Raw genomic sequence first — 10,134 nt, 5'->3', positions numbered from 1 at the left:
TTCCATGAAAAGAAATGGCGTTTTAGAACCTGCCACTGAGGTACAGCACATTCCACAAATTCACAAAAGGGGGCAGAGTTTGCCAGATGAAAAGGCAGCAATTGCAGTGCTAGCAATTTGGCCAAGCTAGCATTTAGATGCTGAGCATGTGGATGGCTGGGACCAAATTTCTTTTTACGGTTCAGCAACTGGGGTAGGGAAATTTGCCTGTCAAAATCAGATGGTGGTGTACTGCTAGCAGATTGGCTGCAAGTACTTGGGACACCTATTGTTATACATTCATTCCTCTCAGTGCAGGTTTTTGAGAGGACTGAAGGTATAGTAGGGTTGGAGATCCCAGATGAGGAGCAAGGAGAAGTCCGCCTCTTTCTTTGATGTGGGTCTTTCAAGTGCTGTTGCCAATGGACTGCATGGCAGGTCCTCATATGTCTGGTCAAGCATGTGGTGCCCAAGCGGCTGCTGTTCTGGCCATGCTTGATCCGCTTCAGACATAGGTTGCAAACGGCAATGGTGCGATCTGCTGCACACGTATCGAAAAAGGCCAACACCAATGAACTTTTAAAAGTCAGCGAGGAGTCAGCAGCGCCCTGCACCTGCGGAGCTCTGCGGTGTGATGCAATAGGGTGGCTGCCCCCTAGAGGACATCCTGCCTTGTTGGAGTTGTGCCTCCTCCTCCTCCTCTCAGGCACCCAAGTACAGTCAGTGACCGCATCATCCCCTCCCTCCTCATCACTGGAGCAAACATGGCAGTATGCTGCAGCTGGGGGAACATGACTGCCAGTTTCTTGTCCTTCTTGAGCACCACCTATCTCTAGGCTCACGGTACTCCCTTCCTCAACCTGGGAACCAACATCGGAGCCTTCAAATAGCTGCCCATCCTCCAGCAGCATGTACCTGACACTGTGGTCAAATAGTTCTGGTGGCTCCTCCGTACATGATGGTCTGGCTACGGAAGGAGTGACTATGGACAAGGAGCCAGTGGAATAGACCTCTTTGGCAGCTGCGTAATGCATCGTACACAGGAGCGGACTTTTTGACTGACTAGGTCCAACAGTCTTTTCTATGAACTTTGCAGTGTAGGTCCGCCGGACTTTCAAACGAACGGACTTGGACACACACGACGATGACGTACGACCGGACTAAAATAAGAAAGTTGATAGCCAGTAGCCAATAGCTGCCTTAGCGTCGGTTTTAGTCCATCGGACTAGCATACAAACGAGCAGATTTTTCGACCGGACTCGAGCCCGTAGGAAAGATTTGAAACATGTTTTATTACTAGGTCCGTCGGACTTTTGGGAAAAAAAAGTCCGCTGGAGCCCACACACGATCGAATTGTCCGACGGAGTCTGGTCCGCTGGACCAAGTCTGCCGGAAAGTCCGCTCGTGTGTACTCAGCATTAGAGGGCAAACTACTCTGACCCTGGGTGACAGAGGATGAGGAGGATGAGGATGGCTTTGTTATCCACTCCACCAACTCTTCTGCATGTTTTGGCTCAATAACATGGCCAACAGCAGAAAAAAAGGACAAGCGTGCCTCACGGCCACCTGCAGAGGATGCACCATGTCCATGACCAGCACTCTTCACTGTAGACACAGAGGCTGCTTGTCCTCTTATAGTGGCCTGTGATTGTCTGCCTCCCTCGGTCGCCTTCCTGACATGATGTATATTTTGTTTTGCAACACCACACTACACTGTATTACATACTGTGTACACCGCCTGCACTGTATTAGCAACTGTACTATGGCTGTACTGTATTCTGTACTGAGTACACCACCAGAAGTGTAGTAGAAACTGTACACACTGTAACAGATACTGTGTACACCGCCTGCACTGTATTAGCAACTGTACTACGGCTGCACTGTATTGTGTACTGTGTACACCAACAGAAGTGTAGTAGAAACTTTTGCACACTGTATCGATGCTGTGTACACTGTCTGCACTGTATTAGCAACTGTACTATGTCTGCACTGTATTGTGTACTGTGTACACCAACAGAAGTGTAGTAGAAACTGTACACACTGTATTAAATACTGTGTACACCACCTGCACTGTATTAGAAACTGTACAATGGCTGCACTGTATTTTATAGTATGTACACCACCAGAAGTGTAGTAGACACTGGTCATCAACCCCGTCCTATTCTAGTCTGCATCTCCCCAAGGTAATACATAAAACCTAGCCTGTTAGTGGGCCCTGAGGGCAGGATTGATGACCACTGGTGTACACTGCCTGAAATGTATTAGAAACAGTACACCACAGAATGCACTGTAGATATAGGCTACCTTCATTTTAGGAGGGAAGTTTCAGGAAAAAAAACTTACATTTTAAATAAAGAACTTTAAAGCAAAATAAGGGTCAGTGCCCATCAATGCAGCCTCACCATTGCCCATCAATGCAGCCTCACCATTGCCCATCTGCAGCCTGATCAATGCCATCTGCAGCCTCACAATTGCCCATCAATGCAGCTTGATCAATGCCCATCTGCAGCCTCACCATTGCCCATCTGCAGCCTGATCAATGCCATCTGCAGCCTCACAATTGCCCATCAATGCAGCTTGATCAATGCCCATCATTGCCTCACAATTGCCCATCAATGCAGCCTGATCAATGCCCATATGCAGCCACACCATTGCCATGAATGCAGCCTGGTCAATGCCCATATGCAGCCTCACCATTGCCATGAATGCAGCCTGATCAATGCCCATCTGCAGCCTCACCTCAGATTCCTGCTGCCTCGGAGGGGACAGGGAGGGGGTGGGACGAGCGCCCTCAGATTGCATACAGCGAGAATCTCCTGTTTACTCAGCGGCCTCTTTAATACAAAGTCCCGCCTCCTGGACCGGCTTCTATGATAGACAGAACACTGCTCCAATGCCGGCCCAGGAGACAGGACTTTCTATTACAGAGGCCACTGAGTAAACAGGAAATTCTCACTGTATGTAATCTGACGGCGCTCGTCCCGCCCCCCTTCCCTCCTAGGCAGCCCAAATTGCAGTATCGGCGTATAACACGCACACACTGTTTGCACCCGATTTTCATGGTGAAAAGGTGCATGTTATACGCCAATAAATACAGTATATATATATATATATATATATATATATATATAGCACTAACTCTCGGTGGAGCTGCTAGTTTAAAGCAGGCTGTTACCTTCACTCTCACAGTCCCAGATACATTCCCCATTGATTGCTCACCCGTTCCTGTCGTGGACTCTGGGGTAGGCCTCGGCCACGGCCGCGGGAAGCCTTCACATATCCCACCTTCCTCTGGACAGGTACAACAGGGACAGGCGTAGTGAAGTAGTGAATGCGGAAATCAAAGTAATGACCTCCCCTGCGGCTTCAGAGGAATACCGGTATCTGTAAGCAGGGTTCCGGTCAGCACAGTACTCGACACGGTGTTCGCAGGGAACATTCTTGGTCCCATAACTGGCTACATCGCCGGAAAAGACATGGCCACACTCTGATCTTCTCAGCACGATCACGAGGCCTCTCTTCTTCTCTGGTGCCAACACACACACGCGTCCCACGCGGTATCAAGTAGGGTAGGCTCCTCCCACTTGTTCTTCCGATCACGTAGCTCCCGGGCTTTTATTGGTGCCCGCTGCCTACGCACTCAGAAATAAAGTCCTGCAACTTTTAACCTCTTCTTCTCCTGAGAAAATGACAAAGTCCAGCTCTCACCTTAAACCGTGAAACACTTCTCCAGGTTGCAAGAACTGATGGCTAACAAATCCCGGCCGACGCCCCCACATGTAGCACTAACTCTCGGTGGAGCTGCTGGTTTAAAGCGGGCTGTTACCTTCACTCTTGATACCTCTGTTTCACCGGCACCGGGTCTAGGGTCCCGTTGAGTTTACCTCTGGACGATGTAGACACCAACACTTAAGTAGATTTTTCAATGCTTTAATGAACAAATCATAAAGGAAGTAGCAGGAACGAGGCAGAAGGAAAGTTGCAGGGAAGCTCAAATACCTTTCCTTAGTATTCTTTAGGACATTCTCTGGAACTGAACACTTGCGGTTGAATGGTTGAATGTACTCCCCTTGTGGGACTCAATCTTTGCCGCCTGGATGGGCCTCTCTCACTTGCCTAGCAGCCAGTACGCAGCACGAACAAAAGTCTCTGCCACAGACTTGTTTGGAATAAAACCCGTACGATCCTCTGCCACAGGATGTATTGGTTTGCAATGAATGTCAGGCACAGTACTTGAACCTTTAAGCCAACCCGGCAGTACTATGCAGTAAGATTACTTCAGGATACGTCCTCCAACCGAGTCACCAGGCCCCTCTCCAGACCAGCACTCTGCATGATCCTTCCATGACGGGTCCTCCCCTGGGATCTTCTCGGTTGTCCAGCTTCTTCACTCAGGATAGACAGCTCAGGACCATTCCTCTGCTGCTGTGGTAGGCCCCAGACAGGCTTCTGGGCCTACCCACACGCCGCAGCGACGTGGGCCTCCAGAATGGAGGACCACGAGGTGGTACTCTTAACGCATACCTGTCGGCCAGGAGGGCCAGCAGGTGGCTGAAAACGAACCCCTAAACATGGCGTCTGTCCCATAAATACCCTCTCCCAGAATGCAACTCGGAGGACCACCTCCACCGAGTTGTCTCCGGCACAGAGGAGCACTCATACTCTTCAGCACGTTGCTTTTCCAACACCAGCCCATGGTGACAACGACACCCACCGGCACAGTGTGGAACCACATGCAACTCAGCCAAGCTGGAACAAGCAAAGCAAATCAAACAAGCAAAGCAAATCTAACTTCCTCTAAAAAGTAACCCACAAGATTTACCTATCAGCGGTAGATTAAAAAAATCTACCAGCGCTATATATATATATATATATATATATATATATATATATATATATATATATATATATATATATATATATATTAGCGTGGACAGAGAGATAGCTTGCGTTAGATTAGGCAGGCAGGTTATTCAGTTAGTGGCAGTGTATTTGATATATATATATATATATATATATATATATATATATATATATATATATATATATATATATATATATATACAGTTAGTCTATAGATATATTTATATATAGATATATACAGTATATCAATATCTATATATACTAGACTAACTGTGTATATATATATATATATATATATATAAATCAAATACACTGCCACTAACTGAATAACCTGCCTGCCTAATCTAACACAAGCTACCTCTCTGTCCACGCCAACAACACTACACAGGGCCGCCGTGTAAGCAGCCTTATATAGTGTGGGGCATGGACTTAGTCCCCCTGAGCCACAATTGTGGCTCTCTTAGCAGAGGGTGCTGTGATTGGCCAAAGCATGCAGGTCAGGTGCATGCTTTGGCCAATCATCATACAGCAATGAGCTGCGATCTCGCAGTGCATTATGGGGCGTTCCGTGGCGCTCAAATGTGCCGCGAACGCCCCATAATGTGCGCTCTTCATCATACACTCGATGTTCAAGATGAACTTATGTTCGATCTGATCATCAAGCTCATCCCTAGTTATAAGTAGGGTTGTCCCGATACCACTTTTATAAGACCGAGTACAAGTACCGATACTTTTTTTCAAGTACTTGCTGATACCTATTACCGATTTTTTAGGTTTTTTTTAAATGTCATGTGACAGTTTTCAAAGCACAATATAGATTAGGTGGCACTGATATGCAGCACTGATGGGCACTGATTAGGCAGCACTGATGAGCACTGATAGGATTAGGTGGCATTGATATGCAGCACTGATGAGCACTGACTGTTGGCTGGCACTGATGGCTGGCACTGTCTGATGGGCACTGACAGCTAGCTGGCACGCACAGATAGATGGCACTGACAGATGGCACTGATGGCTGGCACTGACGGATAGATGGCACTGACAGGTGGCTGGCACTGATATGTGGCACTGACAGGTGTCTGGCACTGATAGATGGCACTGACAGGTGGCTGGCACTGATAGGCCGCACTTATGGGCATTGGGCACTGATAGGTGGCATTTATTGGCACTAATGGGCAGGCACTGAAATGCCATGAGAGGAAAGGCTGCCTACAACGCCCCTCTTGGTACTCAGGCGCATAAAAGCAGCAGCGGCCATCTTGTTACACCCAGCCCGAACTATATGGGCTGGGTGTAACAAGATGTCCTCTGCTGGCTTACTGCGGCCGAGTGTAGGGTGTACCAAGATGAGCGTCAGGATGTCATCACTTCCATTGTTCCACCCGCTGACTTCTGGTTGCGCCGGGTCGCCTAAACTGAAACACTGCATCTCCCAGATATCAGATCAGGCATCGGGAGCATTTGTGTACTCACGCAATGGGGTATGGGGTATGGGGACAACCCTAGTTATAAGATAATCATTTATTATTTATTTACTGTGAAATTACTGGTTGGAAGTTATAACTTTAAACTTCAATAATTTGTCAGTTAAGCTTGAGTACAGTTTTTGAAAATATAGTAAATTACCTTAACCGCTTCCCGACCGCCTCACGCAGAGCTTATACTGTGGCAGAAGGGCACGTACAGGCAGATTAATGTACCTGTACGTTGCCCCTTAAGAGGCAGCACGCGCGCCCGCTGGGAGCTCGGTGATCGCGGGGCCCGCGGACCCGATGTCCGCGGGGATACCCGCGATCGTCTCACGTTGAGGGAGAACAGGGAGAAGCTAATGTAAAAAAGCATCTCCCCATTCTGCCTAGTGACACTGTCAATGATCTCTGCTCCCTGTGATCGGGATAGTGTCACACACAGCCCCCCCCACAGTTAGAAACACTCCCTAGGACACACTTAACCCCTACAGCGCCACCTAGTGGTTAACCCCTTCACTGCCAGGGACATTTTTACAGTAATCAATGCAATTTTTTAGCATTGATAGCTGTATTAACGTCAATGGTCCCAAAAATGTGTCAAAATTGTCCGATCTGTCCGCCATAATGTCGCAGTCACAATAAAAAATGCTGACCGCCGCCATTACTAGTATAAAAAAAAAAATAATAAAAATGCCATAAAACTATCCCCTATTTTGAAGACACTATAACTTTTGAGTAAACCAATCAATAAATGCTTATTGCGATTTTTTTTACCAAAAATATGTAGAAGAATACGTATCAGCCTAAACTGAGGAAAATAATGTAATTTTTTGGGGGGATATTTATTATAGCAAAAAGTAAAAAATAATGCGTTTTTTTCAAAATTGTCGCTATTTTTTTGTTTATAGCGCGAAAAAAAAGGTGATCGAATGCCACCAAAAGAAAGCTCTATTTGTGGGGAAAAAAGGACATCAATTTTGTTTGGGAGCCATGTCGCACGACTGCGCAATTGTCAGTTAAAGTGACGCAGTGCCGAATCGCAAAAAGTGCTCTGGTCAGGAAGGGGGTAAGTTCTCCTGGAGCTGAAGTGGTTAAAAACAATATGTAATAATTATTTGTATATGACTTACTTATGGTAATTAACCCTTGCCACCCAGGCCAATTCTGACACTTCTCTCCTACATGTAAGAATTATAATTTTTTTACTAGAAAATTACTCAGAACCCTCAAACATTATGTAGCACCCTCTAACATAGGTAGGTGTTAGCATAGGATTTTTGCTAGGAATATTGTCAGCATAGGTAAATCTAGGCAGGGCTATTCTTTGAGCTAGGCCTGTCTGTTTTGACCTTGGGGCTGGGAATGGTTACTGTAGCAGTGGGTGTGATCACCTGTGCTCTAGTTCTGAGGCGCCTTCCCTGCTTCCAGGGAGAATGTTCTGGAAGAGGGGCAGGGCCTAGAACTGGAGTGGCAGGCAGCTCATGTGGGAGCCCTGACCAATCCCCAACTGGTATTGGCAGGGGGCGGTCCTCCTATATAAGCTGAGGTAACATGCCACTGGTGGGGGGGTTGTCGGCTGGGACAAGTGGAGAATGGAGGGGGGGGGGGGGTTGCACCGATCACAGGAGGAGGCCGGGGAGAACTGTGAGGGAACTTCACCATTACATGGTCATTAGTGAAGTCCTCATCATTACACGGTCATTGATGAGGAACTCCTGGAGCAGAGGGGCAGGAGAAGCTGTCGGAACATACAGTCCAGTCAAGTTCTCCATCAAGGACTCAGGGCAGAGAAAGGTCAGTGAGTGTACCACAGTGGAGGGCTGGATGTGCCAGGAAGTCTGTGAGGAAACTTCACTTCTACACGGTCAGTAGTGAAGTCCTCATCATTACACGGTCATTGATGAGGAGTCCTGGATCAGAGGAGAGACTGTGGGGATATGTGTCAAATCAATGTGGCCTGAGGACACAGGGTTTGCAAGCTGGGCTAGCTGGGAACAGCAGTCCACCATCCAGAACATGCTTTTAAACTACTAGGCTTCCGGGGAGAGGCACCGCAGGCCTCTGGCCTAGTAACAGCAAGTCAGCTTGAGGAACTATTCAGAGTGGGTTCTCTTGCTTACAGAAGAAGATGTGACAGGAAAATTAAACATACTTTAGTATGAAGTTTGTGCAGGAGGAGAGGATTTTTGGGAACATCACCCTTTCATGGTCAAGAGTGGTGTTCTCATCTTTACACGGTCATTGATGAGGAAGTTCTGGAAGCAATCGTCTGTCAGCAGGACTTACGCAGAGGAGGAGCAATAGTCTGCATGGTGATGCAGGGAAAAGACTGTAGCTGTTACACATGCGCATCCTTCCATCAGGCTCAAATTAAGTGCTAATCTACAAAAAATCTCTAACTATGATGGCAAAAATGGTCTATTCTATGGTCATCCCATATACCCCTTTCCCCAACCAAGTTGTACCCCCCCAAAAAAACAAAACAAAGCAAATGACTGTTCATTGTCTCTGCAAGTGATATGTGGGAGTCTGGCAGCGGGGTGATATGGTAGATGTTTGTTACTAGTGGCAAATACACCGCTACAATTATATATATTGTTTTAGCAGACACCCAAAGGGAACAAAATGGTGGTTGTTGCAACTTTTTTTGTCACATGGTATTTGCGCAGCAATTTTTCAAACGGGTTTATTTTGGAAAAATACTGTTTCATGAATAAAAAAATAAAGGAAACACTAAAGTTAGCCTGGTTTTTTTTTGTATAATGTAAAAGATAACGTTACGCTGAGTAAATAGATACCTAACATGTCACACTTTAAAATTGCGCACACTTGTGGAGTGGTGCCAAACTTCAGTACTTAAAAATCTCTATAGATGACGCTTTAAAATTTTTTACAGGTTATATGTTTAGAGTTACAGAGCTGGTCTAGTGCTAGAATTATTGCTCTCACTCTAACGATGGTGGCGTATGTAACCTGTGTGTATCTGGCTCTGATACTAGCCAGTGCCTCACCAGTCACTGACCTCACCGCACGACCCTGGTAGTCCCATTCATGCATGTCTATCGGGATGAAACTGTTGTATGCCAGTATATCCGAGTGGGTGTGTGTCCCCGAATCCACCATGGGTGTATTTGTGGCCGTGCACCTGCACCCGCATAGATGGCGCATTGGGAGCAGCAGTTGTGTCCATGCAACAGTGACGTCCCAATAGACAACAATGGGGCTGCTGGACTGAGGATGCATACAACACCTGTGCATAGTTGGCAACATTTAAAAAAAATTCTAGGGACACTTTTTTAGTCTGTAGGCAGAGCGTTATTTTAATTAGAGGAAAAATGCGGCTCAAATGTGCGTTCTGCGATCTGACATTCACACCTCAGTATTTTGAAATCACAGGCAGAATCGTGGCAAATGTGCTTTCTGCGATTTGTCATTCACACCTTGGCGATTTGAAATCATGGGCAGAATCACGGCAAATCTGCCCGTGATTCAAAACACCAAGGTGTGATTGCAGCCTTAGGCTACTTTGACACTTGTGCGACTTGTCCTGCGACTTGGGACTGTAAAGTCGCATGACAAGTCATACCCCATGATTTCCAATGAGTACCGTTCATATCTGTGCGACTTCAAAGTAGTCCTTGCACTACTTTGGTTCGACTTTGATGCGACTTGAGGTCCATATAGACCTCAAGATTACACAGGCAATGCTTCAAGTCATGTCAAAGTCGTACAAGTATGAAAGGGGCCTTAGTGCTGGTTTATACCAGTGCAACTTTGAAGACGACATCCCTGCGCGACTTCATCACAACTTGCATATCACTTC

Source organism: Aquarana catesbeiana, linkage group LG01 (assembly GCF_042186555.1).
Source record: "Aquarana catesbeiana isolate 2022-GZ linkage group LG01, ASM4218655v1, whole genome shotgun sequence".
NCBI classification, from domain to species: Eukaryota; Metazoa; Chordata; class Amphibia; order Anura; family Ranidae; genus Aquarana; species Aquarana catesbeiana.
Note: the sequence above shows the minus strand (reverse complement) of the source record.